Source organism: Ceratotherium simum, chromosome 12, assembly GCF_057802395.1.
Source record: "Ceratotherium simum simum isolate JZ-2026a chromosome 12, ASM5780239v1, whole genome shotgun sequence".
In the NCBI taxonomy this organism is placed as follows: Eukaryota; Metazoa; Chordata; class Mammalia; order Perissodactyla; family Rhinocerotidae; genus Ceratotherium; species Ceratotherium simum.
In genome coordinates this window covers 70722097-70745032 of record NC_141911.1, presented here as the reverse complement: position 1 = coordinate 70745032, position 22936 = coordinate 70722097, and the positions used below count along the sequence as shown (strand labels likewise).

Genomic DNA, 22936 nt, shown 5'->3' with positions numbered 1-22936 from the left:
CCCAGATGGGTTAGGGATGCTTTCCCTTACCTGAGAATTACTTTAATTAGGTGGTCTGATCTCACACCTAAAGAAAATGTGAAAGAATGAGTTTTATTTAGGGGGAGGGAAGAGGATGGAAGGAAGAAGAAGTGGGTTTGGATCATGGACCACTTAACTAAGTGGGGTGCCATCGAGGCATACCTTTATTTTTTTATTTTTTATTTTTTGTGAGGAAGCTCAGCCCTGAGCTAACATCTGCCAATCCTCCTCTTTTTGCTGAGGAAGACTGGCCCTGGGCTAACATCTGTGCCCATCTTCCTCCACTTTTTATGGGACACTGCCGCAGCATGGCTTGACGAGTGGTGCCTCAGTGCGTGCCTGGGATCTGAACCTGGGCCACCGGCAGCGGAGCTGGCGCACTTAACTGCTACACCCCGGAGCCGGAGCCGGCCCGAGGCATACCTTTAGATAGCAGCCAAGCGCTCAAGCTGGTTATTCAAGCTTCAGAACAGAAGCTGCAGGTAGTGCGGTGAAATAGTGATGGTTAAATAACGGTAGGGACTCTGAGATAGGTCCTAGTGAAGACAAATGAAGTGCACTCTTTGTCTTCAGACAGCCCTGCAAAGTAGACATTGTGGCCTCTCCACTGTGGAGGTAGGGAAACAATCGGAAAGTTAAGGTACTCAAGGCTGCGGGGCGGGGCGGGCAGGAGGAGGAGCAGGGAGCTGACGTCCATACTCTGCCCAGTGTCGCTCTGGGCAGAGCGACTGCATGGCTTTCTGCAACCTCGCCTCTAGTTTCAGAGATATGGCAGGTGTTTTGGGATATATGTTGATACAGGATTGTATGTTTACCACAGCTCTCTGGGAATGTTTCTCTGGGCTGTGCTGCCTTGAGGTCACGAAGTCCTATCAGAGACAAACCCTGCTGGCTTAGTCGGGCCAGCTTGGACTTGAGTCCCAACACCGCCGCTCACGTCTGGGTGACCTTGAGCAACTTCCTCAGATGAACCTCCATTTCTTGGCTGTAATATGGGAATAGAATAGTATTTCCTTCATTAGGTGACTGTGAACTCTATGACTTTATGTGTGTAAAACATTGAGGATAATGCCTGGTTCACAGTAAGTACTCAATGGCTCAGCTGTCATTGTTTTTTGCATATAAGCTGCCCCTCTGACTTTTAAAACAAGGGGTTCAATCCTGTTACCTTGAAAATCAAACTGTGGTTTCTCACTAGGAGCTTATTTCTTTTGTAACAGAGTATCCATCGGTCACAGTTGCCTGTACCGGGAGGGGCTGAGTTCTATCCCTCACGCTCCCCTCTGCCTTTCGTTCCGAGTTAAATTAAAATCATGGAAGTTGATTGTACCCTGCCGTTGCATTCAAGAACTTCTGTGAGAAGTCTCTAACATCAGCTGAGACTGTGAGCATCAGGCTCCATATGCCGGCCCTCTCGGCAGCTGCTGGTGGCCTTAGTGTGGCACAGCCGCTGCTGTCCCTCCCAGCTCAGCCTTCTGAGGAGTATCGTACCATGGACACCACTGTCCCAGAAATGCCGGGGCCGTTATGCATCACAGACCCCACTGTCCTCCCCGCGCTGGGCGTCTTTCTTTAGGAGGCCCTGGCCGGCGTCTTTCACACAGCAGCTACTGTTTTCTCAGACATGCGTTTGTTCAGCGAGTTGCTTAACCCTCCAGTTATGACGACGCCAGTAGCGCTGCCAGACCTCAGTAGCAACAAAAGGCAGTGTTTCTGGTGAACTCCAGATATGCGTGTGTGTATATACAATATCACATCCTCCGTGATGGATTAGTGCCGAGAAGTACATTCCCTCCGAATATAGTTTGATTGGCAGGTTATAAGCAGTAAGCAAGAACATTTGAAATTTTATTTAACAAATACTCAAGGTGCTCACGATGTACTAGGGTTTGTTTTTAGCACTTAGAACTGTTAATCATTTACTCCTCCTAAACACTGAGGCAGATATTATTATACCTATTTTAAGGATCCCTATGTGAAATGCAGAGAGGTTAAGTCACTTGCCTCAAGTCACACAGATAGTAGGCAGCAGAATTAGGTTCTGAAGCAGACAGTTTGGCTGCAGAGTCTAACCACTACCCTGTTGGTTGTGGAATCTAGCCCGGATCTCACAGTTTGGGCCCCATTTCTGTCTTTACACGTGCAGTTTTATCAAAGGAAAAATCATACCTGTTCAGACATGCCATCAGCTCCTTATGATTTACCGTGTGGAGGCCAACAACTGGGTCATATATTTCAGTATTGCTACTGAAAGATATTGACGCTTAATTTTCGGTATGGTATTGTCAAACATTTCTCTCTCAGAGCTTCTGAGTGCTCTGTCAGGCCTGGTGGTGACCCAGAAAGGAGCAGGGATCCCCCATTCCACTGACCCGCACCTCAGCTCAGCAAGAAGAGCTGCCACCTCGTGCCTGCTATTCGAACACAATTTATTCTTTTAGTTTTAGGGTTTCCACCTATTGTAAATTAAAATTGCTAAGTATCCTTATCTGAGGGGAGTAGCTTGTACATGTGAGGTTTCTTTGACTGTTTTCTAATTACTATTGAAGATGATAGTAGGCAGAATAATGGTCCCCCAAAGATGTTCACGTCTTAATCCCTGGGAACTGTGATTTTATTTTACGTGGCAAAGGGAATTTAGGTTGCAGATGGGATTAAGGTTGCTGATCAGCTGATATTAAGAGAGAGAAATTGTCCTGGGTTGTTTGGGTGGATTCAGTGTTATCACAATCATAAGTGGAAAAGGGAAACAGAAAAGCTAGAACCAGAGAGTGGGCATTGTTAGAAAATCTCAAACAGCCTTGCTGGCTTTAAGGATGGAAGGGGACCATGGCCAAGGAATGCACGGGGTCTCTAGAAGCTGGAAAAGCCAAGGAACTGGGTTGTCCTCTAGGGCTTCTGGGAAGGAATACGGCCCTGTTGACACTTTGACTTTAGCCCACTGAGACCATTTTGTACTTGTGGCCTCTAGAACTGTGAGAAGATAAATTGCTGTTGTTTTAAGACCCTCAATTTGTAGTAACTTGTTAGAGCAGCAACAGGAAACTAACAAGGTTACTAGAACAGTCTGTTTTGATTTGTTCCTCGTGCCAACCCTGGGAAGGGGCTGTGTAATCTCTCGATGTGTAGTTATGGACATACCAGACGTAGCAGGTGTTTATGTTTTGAGAGCTGTTTTATTTTACATGAAAAATTAACTGCCTTGGGGCAGGGGGAGTTAACTTTTGATAATTCTATACATTTCTATAACAAGCAAATATTTAAAATGACGGTACTAAGGTTTCAGCAAAAAGAGAAGTCTTATTGATTTTGGAGCAAGTCGAGCCACCCTGGGCCTTTTTCATCAGAGCTGCCTCACGGGAACGTGCCACATCCCTAGTGGTGGTCGTCAGCCTCCCGTTTGTTTGGGGGGAGGTGATTGTCCGAACGTGGTGGTGTGCCGGGGGTGGAGATCAGCCTTGACTTGTGACTCCAGGTGCCCTTTACATTGTTTCACTCTGTAATTTGCCCTGCTTGCCTAGCAACATTGTTATGAATCCTGAGAGCGAGGGCACCTATACGAGGGCTTCCCAAATTGTAATGGACGAAATAAAAGGTGGTTTCATTCACTGGATGCTCCGTAGTAAGTACCTCAAGGGCTGGAGGCCCTAGAGTAGATGATGTCTTGGAATCCACGTGTCAGGTACTGAAATTAAGAATACCCAGAATTATCGTAATGGATGGGGTTAATTTTTTCCCTGAAGAAATCCTCCAATAGCAGTCTTACATTGTGATTAGGGGCGACCTCCTTCAGTTAGGGTCTCCCCTTTGTACAACGTAGAAAGGGCGCTGTGTAAGCAATAAAAGCTTGGAAATTTTCCTGTCTTAAGAAATGAAATAGGGGCCGGCCCCGTGGCGCAAGCGGTTAAGTGCGTGGGCTCCGCTGCAGCAGCCCGGGGTTCGCTGGTTCGGATCCTGGGCGTGCACTGACACACCACTTGGCAAGCCATGCTGTGGCGGCGTCCCATATAAAGTAGAGGAAGATGGGCAGGGATGTTAGCCCAGGGCCCGTCTTCCTCAGCAAAGAGAGGAGGATTGGCAGATGTTAGCTCAGGGCTGATCTTCCTGACAAAAAGAAAAAAAAAAAAAAAAGAAATGAAATAGGGCCTGCCCCGTGGCTTAGGGGTTAAGTGCTCGAGCTCCACTACTGGCGGGCCTGGGTTTGGATCCCGGGCGCGCACCGACGCACTGCCTCTCCGGCCATGCTGAGGCCGCCTCCCACATACAGCAACTAGAAGGGTGTGCAACTATGACATACAACTATCTATTGGGGCTTTGGGGCAAAAAAAAAGGAGGATTGTCAATAGATGTTAGCTCAGAGCCCGACTTCCTCAGCAAAAAGAGGATTAGCATGGATGTTAGCTCAGGGCTGATCTTCCTCACAAAAAAAAAGAAAAGAAATGAAATAAGGGGAAATGTAGGATTTTTCATAATTTTAAAGAAATACGGGTGGGAAATTAGCTGCATAGTGTAAATATATAGAGAGTTTGTGGGGGAAGAGACTGTCTTGTGTAGAAGTATAAAATCTTAGAAACTCTTAAAACCATGGAGGTAGGATATTTTCATATTTATAATTCTTTTAAATACACTCTTTGTAGATCTGGAGTCACTTTGTTAGTGTAGGGGAAAAAATACACATATATAGGATTGATTTCCTTTTATAAATGCAAAGGTTTGGAAAAAACTCAAATGACGTAGGGAAAAGAAAGTTTTGGTCTGTGTTCTAAAATGCTTTCGGAGATTTTTTAGAAGGCCCTCCCTTCTCTTGTCTAGAGACTTCTCCATTTGTGACTCTGTGGGTGTAGGGCCTCACAGGACTCTGACTCATTTGCTTGCATTTCATCCTCATCAAGCAATTCTTGGTTAATAGTTTACTTTTCCCTGCCAGTATCTCCATAGCAGGATGAGGATGTCTTGGCTCTGTTCATGGCTAAGTAAGTAACTTCCTTCACTAGTCTTCCTCCCCCAGCCATTGTAGATGTTAATAGATCCATGTTTTCTGTTGCATCTTTTGTTAGTGCAAATCAGAGCTCCAGAGCTGGTCTCTCCTGGGTGAACTGATGAAATAGTTCCTGAGCTTGCAAAGACCAGGCTCAGGGCTAGCGTGCTGACCTGTCCCCATGAGGTCGCCATTCGCTAAGAACCCAGTGCTGTCCACTGGAAATATAACAGGAGCCACACATGGTAGCCACATGTGTAATTTGAGTTTTCCAACAGCCCCCTTACAAAAAGTAAAAAGAAGCAGGTGACATTAATGTTAAGAACATATTTTATTTAACCAAATATGTCAAAATGTTATCATATTTAATGTTATCAATTATGATCAATATAAAAATTCTTGAAATTTTTTTGTAAGTCTTTGAAATCTGGTGTGTGTTCTGCACTTATAGCACATCTGAGCTTGGATTGGCCACATTTTTTTTTTATTGAGCTAACATTGGTTTATAACATTATATAAATTTCAAGTGTACATCATTATATTTCAGTTTCTGTGTAGATTACGTCATGTTCACCACCCAAAGACTAATTACCATCCATTACCATATACATGTGTCCTTTCACGCTCCTCCCTGTCCCCTTCTCCTCTGGTAACCACCAGTCCAGCCTCTGTCTCTATGTGTTTGTTGTTTTTATCTTCCACATGTGAGTGAGATCATACGGTATTTGACTTCCTCCCTCTGACTTATTTCACGTAGCATAATATCCTCAAGGTCCATCCATGTTGTCACAAATGGCCAGATTTCATCTTCTTTTATGGCTGAGTAATATTCCACTGTGTATATATACCACATCTTCTTTATCCATTCGTCCCTTGACGGGCGTTTAGGTTGCTTCCCAGTCTTGGCTGTTGTGAATAATTCCTGCACTGAACACAGGGGTGCATGTATCTTTATGCACTGGTGTTTTCATGTTCCTTGGGTAAATACTCAGCAGTGGGGTAGCGGGATCGTATGGTAGTTCTATTCTTAATTTTTTGGGGAATCTCCATACTGTTTTCCATAGTGGCTGTACCGGTCTGCGCTCTCACCAGCAGTGTATGCGAGTTGCCTTCTCTCCACATCCTCTCCAACCATTTGTTATTTCTTGTCTTGCTAATTGTAGCCCTTCTGGCGGGTGTGAGGTGGTATCTTATTGTGGTTTTGATTTGCGTTTCCCTGATAGTTAATGATGTTGGACATCTTCTCATGTGCCTGTTGGGATTGGCCACATTTCAAGTGCTCAGCAGCCACATGTGCCTAGCAGCTGCCATCCTGTGGGGGTATAGCTCTGACCAGCAGTATCCTTAAGGAACAACACGCTGTATGAATCTGAGGATAATCCCTTAAGAGTTGCAATCTAGGGGCTGGCCCCATGGCGTAGCGGTTAAGTGCGAGTGCTCTGCTGCTGGTGGCCCGGGTTGGCAGATGTTAGCTCAGGGTCAATCTTCCTCACCAAAAAAAAAAACAAAAAACAGTTGCCATCCAGTCACTTCGGTGTATTGTATTTAAAACAGAATTAGGGGCTGGTGGTGCAAGCGGTTAAGTGTGCACGCTCCCCTGCGGCGGCCCGGGGTTCGCTGGTTCGGATCCCGGGCACACACCGACACACCGCTTGGCAAGCCATGCTGTGGTGGCGTCCATATAAAGTGGAGGAATATGGGCACCGAGGTTAGCCCATGGCTGGTCTTCCTCAGCAAAAAAAAAAAAAAAAGAGGAGGATTGGCAGATGTTAGCACAGGGCTGATCTTCCTCACACACACACAAAAAAACCAGAATTATATCATGGAATCGCCTTCATGAGCACCAGAGAAAACTGGTTCTAGTGCCTTTTGCTAGGAGTGAACAGGCTAAATGGTACAGGAAACATCTCTGTAAGGTTACTGTAATGTAAATTTGTGGATTTCGATGCCAGGAGGTGTGCCTGGGCCTATAAGTGAGATGTTTAGATTATTAGATTCACGTGTATCGGAAAGATGGCTGCTCATATGCCTTTGTGAGGAATGACAGTAGGATGTGGGCAGTGTCTGCCCTGGTCTCAGCCTCAGTGCCTCACCACGTGTACCTCCTCTCATCTGGCACCTCACGTCTGCCTGTTTACCCACTGCCACCTTCGCCCTATCCTTGCCTGTGTACATGCATCATGTTGTTTACTAATTTGTGCTCTTGTTCAGTTGCTTATTGTGACAATTTGGGAAGCAAGGCCATTGTGAAACCTAGATCAGAGAAATCATTACTTGATATCAAATTTCATTCTGCCAGGAACAGATGAGATGAGAATGTAAGAAGACACAGGCACAGTATGAGAGGCAGAGAGTGAGGGAGAGAGCAGCTCTGGGGGGAAAGAACTAAACACAGAGGAAGGATTTCATAGCAAGAGATTCCCCCAGCTGCAGGCAAGCCACTTCTCACCAAGTTCTCAAGACAGGTTACTTTGGGTTTCATCAGCGTGTTGACTTCATCCAATACCTACACGACACAGCTGGCCGAGACAGAGCCCACGCCCTCCCCGATTCCTTCAGAGATGGGCTAATGCAGTCAGCACAATTTTAGGAGCATTTGCTGTGTGCCAGATATTATTCTTCGTTCCAGGGACTCAGTGAACAACAGTCGAGCTTTTCATCCCAATGGAGATTGTTTGAGTTTATGTGTCGAGAGGAAAAGGTGTTGAAAAGGAAAGTTGAGCAGACAATAAGCAAGTAAAACCAGTAAATGAACAGGGTAAGTTCAGATCTGGAACATTCTTTTGAGGAAACAGTGATACAGTAGAGAGGGACTAGGGAACCAGCTCCAGCACGGTCAGGAGGGTTTGCTGGAAGATATCAGACGGGCACTGAGGTGTGAAGGATAAGAAGGGGCCAGCAGAGGGAACAGCCTGTGCATCAGCCTGGAGAGTGGAAGTGCAGGGTTACACCAGGAGTGGCGGGGGGGCCAGTCTGGCCGCAGTCTCCAAGCAGAAGTGGTGAGAGATGAGGCGGCGAGGCAGGCAGGACAGGGTGGGCAAGGCTTGCAGACTGTGTAGGTGCAGTAGGAGTCTTGTTCCAGTGCAGTGAGAAGGTACTGTGATGTGATCTGAGAGGGAGAGGACGGGTCTGATTTACATTTGTAGCATCTGCCTGGCTGCTGGGCAGCTAGTGGAGTAGGAGGGGCAGGGGTAGCAGCAGGGAGATCGGGATTCCACACATGAAGTGAGGCAGCCTGGAGAGGGGGCGGCACTGGAGACAGAGGGCAGTGGTGGGGGTGTGAGAGGTTTGGAGATGGAGTGGACAGGACTCACTGGTGGGTATGGATGTGTGACGTGAGAGAGGAGAGGGAGTCAAGCAGGCCTCCTGGTTTTGGGGGGCGAGGGGGTGGTAGGGAAGAGTTCTGTTTTGGCCATTGGTTTGTTGGAGTTGTCTCCAAGTCCTGCTGATGGAGATGGATGTCAAATGGCCAGCCTCGGCGGAGAGACCTGCGTTCAGGGGTGACAGCAGGCCCAGAGTTGTGTCAGCAAGAGGTGGTATATGAAGTTCCGGGAAGTCTCGGATCCCCTCGGGAGATGGTGTGGGCTGAGGAGAGGCCGAGAGCAGGTCCAGAGGACTGAAGGGAGACCGCTGCGTAACCAGCCAGGCAGGAGGAGGAGCAGAGAAACCCACTCCTGATTCGGGAGGACCGAGTGTTTGAGGCGGGATGGAGCAATCAGTTCTGTTGTAAGTTCTAGAGGACTTGAGTAAGATGAGAAGGCGTCTTCGTTGGGTTTAGCAATGTACAGGATACTGGTGATCTCGTCAGGCATCTTGAGAGGAGGGGTTTAAAGCACAAATGAACTGACCCCGGCATGCTCTGCAGGAAACTCCTCACCTGCTCCCTTCTCCCCTCCACCGCCATGGCTAGGTGTCCCCTCTTGGCTCCAGAGTACTTAGACCTTTCTCTGTCACTGCTGCCATGTTATAAACATAGGCCTTTCTGTTGGTATTATGTCCCTTCCAGACTGTGAGCTCCTTGAGAGCAGAATTGATACTTGTTCTCTTTTTTGTGTGCATTTGCTAGCATGGTGCAGACACTCCATACATGTTTTCTCAATTGACAACTTGAATGTTCTTGAATACTCCTTTTTTGCTTGTATTATTTACCTCTGTGTTCTGTCAGGCGGGGGCAAATGAAGAACCCAGGATTCCTGATTCCCAGTGAGCCTGCTGCCCTCTGCCCACGCCCTCTGCTGTCCGTAGCTACTGACTTGCCTGGGCTGAAGATGTCTTTTGCCCAGGATTGCCCCCCTCCCTGCTCCCACCTCACCGGTTGCCAGTGGTTAATTCCGAAGGCTCGACTAGCTCTGGTCTCAGCTCTGGTCCTCTCCTCTTAGACATGGCACTTGTACCCTGTACCTTCCTGGGAGCTACACGTGAAAGCCTGTGGAAATCACTTCTTATCTGTTTCAGAAACCTCATCTGTTCCCCACTTCTTGTCCTCTGGGTGAAGACACTGCAGTTATTCTATACAGTTTACCATTTTTGAACTTCTATTTGCCCCATTGCATACTTAAGTATCTTCAAGCCTGGTAGCAACTGACTCTAGCAACCTCAAGAATGTTCTTTGTAGTGCATTTTCCTTCTTTTTTTCTTGGCAGTTATTTTCCCACCAGGGCTGTGGGGAGGTGTTTTCCTCCATCTTCCTGCCTTCACTTTGTCCCACTTCAGTATCCTCCCGTTGCAACACCCCGATTATGCGTTGCTGTGGAGATATTAAGTGTATTGCTAATAATGGAGGATTATTCCTTTAGATGGAAAAACAGAAGAGGAAGACATAAATCTTGTTTTTGTTCATATCTTTCCTAGTAACAAAAATAGCTAAATGGTACTAGAGACTGTAGTGCAGAAATGTCTATATGGAGTTGGCTCATGTTTTTAGAAAGGATTGGCTTTCTTAATTAAAGAAAAAAATTAAGTTAGGCTTCTGGTCTTATTAAAGATTAATTCCCTATTTTAATACTTTACTATTCATTCTTTAACTTATATCCTTTGTTTAATAGGGTGTTGCCCCATATGGACAAAATCTATTGTGGACTTCAGCTTTTAAAATTCATTCCTTAAGACCTTTTTATTTTTAACTTTGCTAAAGGAGACATCTTTTAATATTGTTCTTGCAGTTTTCCAGGGACTTCATTGTAATCAAGGTTATCATGTGTCCTGGTTTGCCCGGGATGGTCCCGGTGTGTACCTGTTGTCCTGGTGTCATTATGAGTAAGGCTCTCTTACACTCTCAAAACTGGCCTGGTTAGAATGTTAGATTATGTGGTCACACGAATTAAAGACCACTTTTAATAGAAAACTGAGGGAATGAAGTCTTTTATATATTTTTTGCTTTAATCCACATAACTTTTATAGAGAGATAGTGATGGATATACATATGTGGATTGTATATACACATGCATACATATACACATGTGTGCCTATGTATATTTTCTTTTACTTTTTCCAACTAAACTTGTACTATAGAACTTGCCAAATGTCTTGGTACTATAGAAGATACATATATGTGTTTGTTGTTGTTGTTGTAAGCAAATCAAAAGAATTTCTTGTCTTCCTGGTTTCTTCATGTTAAGTTTTCACTGAGATTCATTTCGCTATCATAATACTTGGCCTGGCTCTTCCCCAATGGGCGGGAGCTATTGTCAGGGGGTGATATTGTCCAAACGTTAGCTGTTCTGTTTTGAAATGACTCCCGCACTTCACGTTTGATTGCCCAATACACGTGCTCACTTCTTGTTTTTTTTTTTTTTTGTGAGGAAGATCAGCCCTGAGCTAACATCCATGCCAATTCTCCTCTTTTTGCTGAGGAAGACCGGCTCTGAGCTAACATCTATTGCTAATCCTCCTCCTTTTTTCCCCTTTTTCTCCCCAAAGCCCCAGTAGATAGTTGTATGTCATAGTTGCACGTCCTAGTTGCTGTATGTGGGACGCCACCTCAGCGTGGCTGGAGAAGCGGTGCTGCGGTGCGCGCCGGGATCTGAACCGGGGCCGCCAGTAGTGGAGCACCCGCACTTATCCGCTAAGCCACGGGGCCGGCCCCTCACCTCTTGTTCATGTTGGATTTTTTCCCTCTGCATGTGGAATGGGTTCATATCCATTTTGAATTCTAAGAATCCTTTGATCCCTTTCAACATGAAACTTAAGAGAAGGAAATATTGACAAAATGCTTTTTTTGAGTCATTTGTCCTCAAAAAATATTTTTATTCATTTAAATGAGATTTGATAATATTCTACAGAGAACTTGGATTGACTCTTTAAACATAACCAGAATTTAACAAATAAAGCTGTCTGATGAGCCAGCTTTATTATTAAATATTTGTCTATAAACCATAACTGTTACTTATAGTTTCTAAATATTGTGTCTGGAAACGAGAGTAGTGGCAGCAGTGTGGTGTCAGCTGTGCATTGCCCAGGACATGTGTCAGCGAGAGGCAGCAGAAGCTGAGGCTGTGGCCAGGGGAGACCGGAGGTGGCTGAGCTCTGAGGCCCGGACTCCTTGGGTCTACCTCCGTTCTAAGGCTGCTTTCACAGGAAATGGCTCAAAGATCCCACCCCTTTTCGGTTAGGACTGAAGAGTAAAATCATCATGCTGCTTTGTGAAAGGTATTCAGGGTGACCCACTAGGCTCTGTGTGCAATTCTGAACACTTGTAATTCACAGAAGCCCTAGAAAGGCTGTTTGAAATTGAGAGGTTTTAATTTAAAATCACACTGTAAAACTCACGTGGAATTTCACAAATGGCAGAAAAATATCTTTTGGGGCCTGGCCATTATTTCTCTGGTCAGATTTCTCGCTTATTGGCAGATACACTTCATGTTCATCTTCTCAGCTGATAGCAAAGCTCTTGGTAGCAAAGTTCCTTGAGGAAGCGGCTTGGGACCTCTCCACTTAGGGCTCCATTACAGTGACTCTTTGGTTATGAGAATGTTCTTAAGGGATGTCCTCAAGATGGCATTTTGGAAGCAAAGCAAGTCGTCCGTTAGGTGTGGTTCCATCAGGGTACAGTTTTGCAAACGGCACGTTGCAGATTCCTGCTAAGCCCCTCCCTACGTGTGCTTATGCTGCATGCTGAGTGAATCCTTTAATTTCAGCAGGGATGGATGTGCCCTGCCATTCGGTGTACAAAGCATTGCCTTCATGTCTATTGGGATGAGTATGAAAACCAGTGGGGACAGTGATGGAGTTCCAGATCTAAACGTGGTATACCACAAAGCAGAGCGCTGCTCTCACCACAAATGTTGTTTCTTCAACGTTGAGGGGTGTTTAGAATGCTCCCTACATTTAGAAAGGCTTAAGTACTTTTGAATTATAAGGCAAATTTAGATCAGTCGTTGGGTTTGAGCAAACTGTCATTGTCCTTAAAGGACATAACTGGGGGCTGTTTTGCCACTAATGTGCGAGTATTGCTTTACAGCTTAAATCACAATAGTTGGAATATCTTGTTTTTATTTTTGAAAAAATTATTGCTATCTTAAATATGAGTGAGTTGACAGGTAATTCTGAGAAGTACTTCTTTGTAAATTAATAGGCTTTATTTTTTGGAGTAGTTTTAGGTTTACAGAAAAGTTGAGCTGAAGGTACAGAGTTCCCATAAGCTCCTCCCCATTTTCTGCTATGATTAACACCTTGCATTAGTATGGTGTGGTTGTTCCAATTGATAAGCCAATATTGATACATTTTTATTAACTAAAGCCCACAATTTACATTAGGGTTCACTTTTTTTTTTTTTTTTTTTTTGGTGAGGAAGATTAGCCCTGAGCTAACATCTGCTGCCAATCCTCCTCTTTTTGCTGAGGAAGATCAGCCCTGTGCTAACATCTGTTCCCATCTTCCTCTACTTTATATGTGGGACACCACCACAGCATGGCTTGGTAAGCGGTGCGTAGGTCCACACCTGGGATCTGAACCTGCAAACCCGGGGCCGCTGAAGTGGAGCACGCAAACTTATGGCCCCTATGCCACTGGGCCAGCCCTAGCTCATATATTTTTATCACTGAATAATATTTCATTGTATGATGTATCACAGTTTGTTGATCCATTCACTTATTGAAAGACATCTTGGTTGCCCGCAATTTTTGGCAATTATGAGTAAACTTGCTATAAGCGTTTGTGTGAATGCTTTTGTGTGGACATAATTTTCTAACTCTTTTGGTTAAACACCAAGGAGTGCAATTATTTGACCATATGGTAGAAGTATGTTTAGTTTTGTAAGAAACCACCAGACTGTCTTCCAAAGTGCCTGTGCTATTTCGCATTCCCACCAGCAATGAATGAGAGTTCCTGTTGTTCTGCATCCTCACCGGCATTTGGTTTGCCATTGTTCCCGATTTTGGCCATTCTAATAGATGTAGTGATATCTCATTGTTGTTTTAATTTGCATTTCCCTGTGATTTGTGTTGTGAAGTATCTTTTCATATGCTTATTTGCATCTGTATATTGTGTATCTTCTTTGGTGAGGTCTGTTCAGGTCTTTGACCCATTTATTACTTGGGTTGTTTGTTTTCTTATTGTTGAGTTTTAAGAGTTCTTTGTATATTTTGCATAATAGTCCTTTATCAGATTTGTTTTTTTGCAAATATTTTCTCCCATCTGTGGCTTGTCTTCTCATTCTTTTGACATTTCCTTTCACAGAGCACAAATTTTTTTAAATTTTATTTATTTATTTTTTCCCCCAAAGCCCCAGTAGATAGTTGTATGTCATAGCTGCACATCCTTCTAGTTGCTTCATGTGGGACCCATCCTCAGCGTGGCCGGAGAAGCCGTGCGTCGGTGCGCGCCCAGGATCCAAACCCCGGCCGCCAGCAGCGAAGCACGCGCACTTAACCGCTAAGCCACGGGGCCGGCCCAGAGCACAAATTTTTAATTTTAGTTGAGTCCAGCTTATTAATTATTGCTTTCATGGATCGTGCTTTTGGTGTTATATCTAAAAAGTCATCTTCATATCCAAGATCAATTAGTTTTCTTCTATGTTACCTTCTAGAAGTTTTATAGTTTTGCATTTTATATTTACATTTAGGCCTGTGATCCATGTTGAGTTAATTTCTGTGAAGGATGTAAAGTCTGTGTGTAGATTCATGTTTTTGCTGTCTCTTTTTTTGTGTGTGTGTGAGGAAGATTGGCCCTGAGCTAACATCTGCCAATCCTCCTCTTTTTTGCTGAGGAATACTGGCCCTGGGCTAACATCTGTGCCCACCTTCTTCCACTTTATATGGGACGCCCCACAGCATGGCTCGCCAAGCAGTGCATCGGTGCGCGCCCGGGGTTCCGAACCGGCGAACCCTGGGACACCGCAGCGGAACGCGGGCACTTAACTGCTTGCGCCACCGGGTGGGCCCCAAGATTCATTTTTTTGCATATGGATGACCACTCATTCCAGTACTGTTTGTTGAAAAGACTATATTTGCTCCAAGGCATTGTTGTTGCTTCTTTGTCAAAGATAAGTTAACTGTATTGATGTGGGTCTATTTCCAGGCTCTCTATTCTGTTCCATTGACTTGTTTGTCTGTTCTTTCACTGATACTACACAGTCTTGATTTCTCTAGCTTTGTAGCAAGTCTTGAAGTCAGGTAGTGTCAGTCTTCCAACTTTGTTCTTCTCCTTCAAAACTAAGTTGGCTATTCTGGGTCTTTTGCCTCTCCATATAAACTTCAGAATCAATTTGTCAGTATCCACAAAATACCTTGCTGGGGCTTTGATTGGGATTGCATTGAATCTGTAGTTCAAGTTGGGAAGAACTGACATCTTGACAGTATTGAGGCCTTCTATCCAATAACATGGACTCTCTCTCCATTTATTTAGTTCTTCTTTGATCTCTTTTATCAGAGTTTTGTAGTTTTCCTCATAGATCTTATACATATTTTGTTAGATTATACCTAAGTATTTCATTTTGGGAGGGGGAGTTAATGTAAATAGTATTGTGTTTTAAATTTCAAATTCCACTTGTTCATTGCTGGTATGTAGGAAAGTGATTGACTTTTGTATATTAACCTTGTATCCTGCAACCTTGCTATAATTGTTTATTAGTTCCAGGAATTTTTTTGGCGATTACTTCAGATTTTCTATGTAGATGTTGTCTGCAAACAAAGACAGATGTCTTTCTTTCTTCCTAATCTGTATACCTTTTATTTCCTTTTCTTATTTGATTGCATTAGCTAGGATTTCTAGTTTGATATTAAAAAGCAGAGGTGAGAGGGAACATCTTTGCCTTGTTCCTGATCTTAGTGGTAAAGCTTCAAGCTGAGAACATTAAGTATGATGTTAGCTGTAGGTTTTTTTGTAGATATTCTTTATCAAGTTGAGGAAGTTCCCCTCTATTCCTAGTTTTCTGAGAGTTTTTATCCTGAGTGGGTGCTGGCTTTGTCAAATGCTTTTTCTGCATCTATTGATACGATTATGTGATTTTTCTTCTTCAGCCTGTTGATGTGATGGATTTCATTAATTGATTCTCAAATATTATTATATAATAATATGTTATTTCTTTTCTTCTACTTACTTTGGATATAATTTACTCATCTTTTCTAGTTTTCTAAGGTATAAGCTTAGATTATTGATTTTAGATCTTCTTTTCTAATTTATGCATTCACTGCTATAAATTTTCCTCTAAGCACTGCTTTTGCTGTACCCACAAATTTTGATAAGTTGTGTTGTCATTTTGATTTATTTCAAAACATTTTTAAATTTCTCTTTATTTCTTCGTTGACCCCATGTGTTAATTAGACATTTGTTGTTTAATCTCCAAGTATTTTGGGATTTTCCAGCTATCTTTCTGTTATTGATTTCTAGTTTAATTCCATTGTGGTCTGATGGGAAACACTGTCTGATTTCTAGTCTTTTAAATTTATTAAGATGTGTTTTATGGCCCAGAATGTGGTCTATCTTGGCGAATGTGCATGTGATCTTGAGAAGAGTGTGTATTCTGCTGTTATGGGATGAAGTTGTCTATAGATGTCAATTATTAGATCCAGTTGATTGATTGTGTTGTTGTCTTTAACTGTGTCCTTTCTGATTTTCTGCCTGCTATATCTGTTAAAGTGACTTTTTAAAGATCACAATTAGCAATGTCAGAATCCAGATTAAACCAGGTCTCCTGATTGTAATAAAATATTCTGCCCATGCTCTTTCCCCCAGGAAGCCCCTTTGCTTCTTGTTTTCATCATATTTCCCACTGCTCTCAATTAGAGAGTTGCTCACAAACCAATACATTATTACAGTTTAACCAACAACCATAAAAGCCGAAGAGAGATGAATGTGTGTATCCTCACTGAAGAGAGTACACATGCTTGCATTACCTTTACACATTTTTATTTAGAAATGTGATAGAAAACTAGAATTATCTGTAAACCTCTCTGCAAGGATGAGTAAGAATTCTTTACTTTTCTCTACAGCAAGCTTAAGACACTTGAGGGTGGTTTGAGGAGAACCTCAAGGGTTCTCTTTCCATGTGCTAAACTTCATCCTTCTCTTGAAAGTACCACATTCTGAGGTCAAGGTGGTGTCCACAGTGTCCAAAGCCCATAGATTATATTCTGAAAGCAAGGGAGAGAGTAGTGTGGTCATTAATAATGAGATTCACAATGGTTACTACTTAAACATTTCCTTCCTGCCCCTGAGGTATAGCTCTGACCCTGCATGACTTAGAAGCTGAGGGTAAAAGCATATGGCTGACTTATTTACTTGGTCAGTATCACCATCCCATTTTGTGACAGCCCATTAGAGCTTGGGTAGTGTCTCCAATTCCCCCATCAGGACCTCTGGTTTATATCTTGATACTCACCTCTGGCTCCTACCCCCAAAATGGCTTCATCATCCCAGGCCCCTGGGTGCTTTGCTTCATTTTTATTTATCTTGCTGAAGGTTCAGTTGCAAAATCTTCTACTAGCATGTCTCTCATTGCACTTCCTTCTTTATTCTTCCTCTTTTCCAGTTATTCCTGGTACTTTGTTTCTTTAATTTGAGCACCAATAATTCTTTGGGGTCCTGAGAGTTTACTTTCTCAACTCTCATTTTGTTCTCTGAACATCATCCTTCCTCCAAGACTTAAAAGAAAACCTTGAAAGAGGTTGCTTTGTGAAATAGAGGATTATGTAAATATGCCAATATGTAATTTGCTTTGAGATTGTTTGGAAGGAATGTTGGAAAGCTGTTGGATGAGGATGTTTGAGATGGGTAATGACACACAAGGTAAACTCTTTATAAGAGAATTAAAGTAAATACAAATTATTAATTTTTTAGAACAGGTTTCTCACAAGGGAAGCAAACTGCTGATAACTAGTGGGGAGGCTAGAGTAAACAACCTCTTAGAAATCTTAGGAGCAAGGACAACAAAAGATTAGAAGAGAGGGGAATAAAAACTGGAGGAAATGGATTATAGAACCAAGAGACTTGAATGGCTGGGAGTCTGAAGGAGCCTTCCTGAGCAAGAGCCGGGGAGTTGGCCACACGTGTAGCTCTAGCTGAATTACTCAGGGTTAGCTGGTCTGCTCATTCTGTTCACCTGTGCAGGTGTACATACTGCAGGATCCTTTCGGTGTTGATGATAATACTTATTGTGTGCATGCTGAGGGGTCGCTGCCTCCCAGCAGACATGCTGTCTCCCCCACCAGAGGTGAACTCTCTCTGGCAGCCTCTTTCTAATAATACCTCCCTCCCAAATTTGTTTCTATCCTAATTCATATTTATTCATGTCGTTTCATTTTATTTTCAAAGACAGGATTTTATTTGAGCAAGAGTAATAATCATAGTAAATATGTCCATGTCCCTTTAATTTGATGAACTGTGTGATTATGCCATGTTTAAACAGAGAGGCTGACCCCTTTGCTACTTGGTGGTACATCACCACAAATGGCATCTTGCTAAAAAGAAAACTTTTTAAGTTTTCAGGAAAGAATATTTTTATTTTCTTACCCCACACACAGTGACCAAAATGAAAAATGAGGTTTACTGTTTTTAGCCTTGGTACATGATGATATTAAACAGACTGTGTGCTTATCATAATAAACATTTGTTTAGAGACTGTTAATATGGTAGCTGATATTTGGAAGTTTGTGTTGGGAGTTTTAGCCTCATCTTTTTTCTTTAACTTTTTGATTATAGTAACAACTCATGTTTATTTTAGAAAATTTTAAACCTGGATAAACCGAAGGAAAATTTAAGTCATCTATAAGTCTATCACCTGTTAACATTTTGCATTATCTTTCCAGCACTTATGTTTACACATGCAACTTTTAAAAAATAGGATAGATAGGGTCGTACACATGTCATTGTTTTGTACTCATGACTATATCATGAACCTCCTGTCACTCCCCACTAAACATTGTAAAGAAGTATTTCAGTATTTCATTGTATACATCCCCCACAGTTTATTTAAGCAATCCTCTATTGTCGGACACTTGATTATTTCCAGGTTTTCACTGTTATTAACAGTGTCATAGGCTCAGAGCTAAATCTTTGTTCACATTCTTAAAGTGCTTGTAAAATATAAGAAATATATTTTACAGTAGTCCTAGAAAGCAGCTTGATGATTTTGGTTTTGTTTTTGTAGTCAATTTCATATGTGAAAACATAGTATCTCCTTTTCTGATTTGAGTTTCTTTGCTCACCAGTAAGGTTAAACACTTTCTCCTTTCAGTGTTAAAGTATAAAGGGATTATTTTCTTCTGACACAGAAGGTCTGAAGGATTTCTTAAAATTAAATAATTAAGTTTCACTGTTATGATACTATGTGACCTTCTTGTAATTTCTTATGACTTTTACTCTAAGGAGTTTAGGAGTTCAGATATAACAATAACAACATTGTGTTGTGAAGGAAAGAACTAGATTGGCAATTGTTTCTTATGGGAGACCTAACAGAAAAACTGTAGAAAGCAGAGGTTGTGAGACACAGGGCTTTTTAATCTTCCTCTCCAGGCTTAAAAAAAAAAACAAAAATAGACTCCTATTTCTGGGATGTTTTGCATGCAGTCTGTATTAAGCAGAGGGACGTACAGAATGACCTTTCAAGATATTTTAAATTTGAGCCTATAATTAGAAAACGCTATTTGAGTTCTTGTAATATGATTTTACTCTTAAAGCAGCCATCTGAATTAGTGGGTCATCCCTCCCCACTTGTCTCCCTCCCTCCCTCTCTCGTTCATATCTGCATATGTACATCCAAGGACCCCGCTTCTGAAAATCTCCAAGGTATCAAATGTGGGGGTTTTATAATATTAAAGTGCTTTCCTTTTTTCCCCCCTTTGAGGGAAACTTCAGTGGCCTCCTTATCTTACTTACGAGGAGCTTACATGGGCCTCTTGAGGAACACAGCTGGCTATCCTGTAAAGAGGGATGTAGTCAGTGAACAAGTAACTGTCAACTGTGTGCCAGGGAGACAGCAGAAAACCTGACAGATGAGGTCCTTTCCCACACGGAGTTTACAGTCTGACAGAAAAGAGACGAGTAAATCGGTACCAATAATTGATTACATAAGTACAATTAGCAAACTCTTATGATGGAGGAGAAGTATCGAGTAATGTGCAGCAGGTGAGGGGGTCCTGGTGCAGTCTGGAAGAGTCAAGAAAGGCTTCTCTAAGAAGTGGTGTTTGTCCAAGGATTACACACGCCATCCCTCCTTCCTTGCAGCATGCTACATTTAGTGCCTGTGAACTGCAAGGGAATTAATCTATTTCTGCTTTCTTTTGGGGGCTTTAGCAATACCCCACAAGTATTAGAATGAAAATGCATTGCTGTAGTTGATTTACAACTTTAGGATGAACACTATTTCATCTGAAGAAAAATTCTTAAATAATTAGCCTCAAGAACGAAAGACTTTGCCTGATGGAATGAAGAAGATGGGCGAATCACTGGGGCATCAGCTTATTCACAAGACTCGTGGAATAGCCGTGGAAGTTCACCTGTGTCATGTCATACATGTCCGGTACGGGAATATCTAAGGAACAGGGCTCCTTTTCTAGCTAATTGGCTCTCTAATAACTAGTCTTTAAAAATAAAAATTCATCTACTTTCCAACTTAGAGTAAAATGTGCCTTAGCCACAATAGCTTTTGTGATTTGGAAAAGCTCCACGTTTAACTATTAGGTAGAGCCTGAGATGACTATGACAACGAGGAATATTCTTCTAAGTTGTTTAATCCCCTGAGATGATTATGGCTGTTCTTTTGCCAGACTATGACTCTCAAGTCCATTAGACTTAAAAACAGATGCTTCTGGGGGAAGTCGCTTTTCGACGCATCGGGTTCCTTAGTGTTTTTATGTGGCTGTATTTTGGCCATCTCCTAATGTTAGAGAATTTGTTCCCCAAGTCTGGTGCTGTCTCCTCCTCAGCTCTTGTCGGAAGCATGGCTGAGGACATGGAAGTCCACTTGTGTCCCTGAAAGGAGGCAGAGCATCAGAGCTGCTTGTTTCTATGGCGTTGCCTTGGCTTCCTGCCAGAGACTCTGTAGAGACTTGTGCTTTGGAATTTATTGAAGGACACAGTGAAAACTGTCACATGACATCACACGGTGGTCTGCCTGGTCTGCGCTATTGCTCATGGCCTCTTGTGCACACACCTACAGTGAGCATATCACAGCTAAGTGTCAAGAAAAGCTTTTTTTCCCCTGGGGTACAAAACATGGTTCCCCATTCCCCCTCTTCCCAGGACATACAAACATGGAGATACACACACTCTCTCTCTGTGGAAAATTGTGCAAGATTACTGTAACCCAGGGGAAAGGCGAGAGGGGCTGGAAGCAGGGTCAGGTTAGTGGGGATGTCGGTGAGGTCAAGACAGAAGGTCAGAGCTGAAGTAATGTTCCAAGTGAAACGAGAAAAACATCCTCCAAGGGTGTGGTGGTCTTTCCAGAGGGGTAAACAAAAAAACATCCCACCGAGAGTATTGTAGAGCCTGTGGAATGTAAAACTGAGTTGCTTACCTCTTACTATGGGCCTTACTAGAACATAGCATTTTTGACCAATGGAAGTTTATTTCATCTCTATACAGCATTTCAGGTGCACTTTCGGTCTTTTATTTTCATAACAGCTTTATTGAGATAGAATTCACATCCCATAACATTCACCCTTTTAACGAGTATAATTCAGTGGTTTTAGTATATTCACTGAGTTGTGCAACTATCACCACTATCTAGTTTTAGAACATTTATAACACCCCCCAAAAGAAACCCCATACCATTAGCACTCACTGCCCTTTCGCCTCTCCCCCAGCCCCTGGCACCCACTAATCTACTTTCTATCTCTGGATTTGCCTATTCTACACATTTCATATAAATGGAACCATACAATGTGTGCTGTTTCATAACTGGCTTCTTGCATTCAGCATAATGTTTTCAGGGTTCATCCATGTTGTAGCCTGTATCACTACTTCATTCCTTTGTATTGCCAGACAATATTATATGGTATGGATACACCACATGTCATTTATCCGTTCATCAGCTGATGGACATTTGGATTGTCTCCACTTTGGGGCTATTATGAGTAATGCTCCTGTGAACATTCTTGTACAAATTTTTGTGTGGACTAGTGTTTTCATTTTTCTTGGGTGTATACCTAGGACTGACACATTCATTCTTGAGTCTCTTGCAACAGTTGAATATTTTTGGTGAAAGTGGGATCTCAATTGAAAATCAGTTTCTGGTTGTAGATGACTATATATATATCCTGTAATTGTTAACAAACATAGATTTTAATGAAATTTGCTAGGCAGTTAAAAGATACATACATCAACTACTAAGTTGTGTGTGTGTTGTGTGTGTACCAAGTGCAGTTTGGTGGTTGATCTCAGGCCATTCTCTTAGGATACTCATATTGTGGTTCTATCATCTGTAGACCTCTGGACAGTAGCATATATTTTACTTCCACCCACAAACCAAATTTCAGCTGCTTAAAATCCATTAAAAGAGGGGAGGATGAATATGTGGAGCACAGAGGATTTTTAGGACAATGAAACTACTCTGTATGATACTATAATGGTAGGTACACATCATTATAAATTTGTCCAAACTCATAGAATGTACAACAAGAGTGAACCCTAATGTAAAGTATGATACTGGGAGACAATGATGTGTCAGTGTAGGTTCATCAGTTGTAACAAATATACCGCTCTGTGGGCGATGTTGATGATAGAGGAAGCTGTGCGTGTGTGGGGGCAGGAGAAATATGGTCAATCTCTGTACTTTCCGCTTTATTTCACTGTGAATCTGAAACGACTCTAAAAAATGAAGTCTATTAAGACAATCCATTGAAAGACCACAGCAGCTGTATGTATTTCAAAGGGAATCTTCTGCCATTTTGTCTGAAGGTGGCAGATTGTACACTGCACAACAACGTGAGTTTCCATGACACTTTGCCCTGTGTGGAGGCTGTCCCTCTGCCTGGCCTGCAAAGCCCTCAGAGGACTGGTCTCTCCCCCGCTCTGCTCTTCTCTACTCCTCCATCAAAATGCTTCAGCAATACTTGCCTTTCCGTTCTTAAAACCTACCTGGCTCATTCCTGCCTCAGGGCCTTTGAACCAGCTGCTCCCTATGACTGGATGGAGTGCTGCCCTGCCATCACTATTAAGTCTTAAGTCATCCCCTCAGAGAGACTCCCTGACCTCTTGCTCTAAATCAGCCACACCAGCCTTGCCCTGATTCCGACTGACTGCTCTGAGTGGCGTCTGTCAGTCTCCTTGTTTATCTGCGTGTTTGTTCCCATGTTAGAATGAGCATCACGGGGGAAAGGAATCTGCGTCCTGCACCGCTCCACTTCTGAACAGCGCCTGCCAGGTGTTAAGTAGGTGTCAGTAGGGTGAATGGCCGAGTTGCTTTCCTCCTCCTGAGGTGCTGGTACCTGTTAGAGCCAGTGTTTTTCTGGGGGACAGTAACCAGTAACCCCCAGAAAGCCAACAGAACAAAACTGCAAA

The 22936-nt window shown here is 42.8% G+C and overlaps 1 protein-coding gene across 5 annotated transcripts in view; it reads left to right on the top strand.

The window, feature by feature from the left end:
* The window catches only part of SGMS2 (sphingomyelin synthase 2), a 72815-nt gene that overhangs the window by 5975 nt on the left and 43904 nt on the right, over nucleotides 1-22936 (top strand). The window contains exon 1 of one of the 5 annotated variants that reach the window (XM_087437757.1): nucleotides 19091-19955. The exons of 3 other annotated variants lie outside the window; for them this stretch is intronic. The gene's annotated coding sequence lies outside the window, so the exon portion shown is untranslated. Of the gene's footprint in view, nucleotides 1-19090; nucleotides 19956-20019; nucleotides 22807-22936 lie in introns of those variants that run through there. One more of the 5 variants, XM_087437756.1, reaches the window with a different exon arrangement.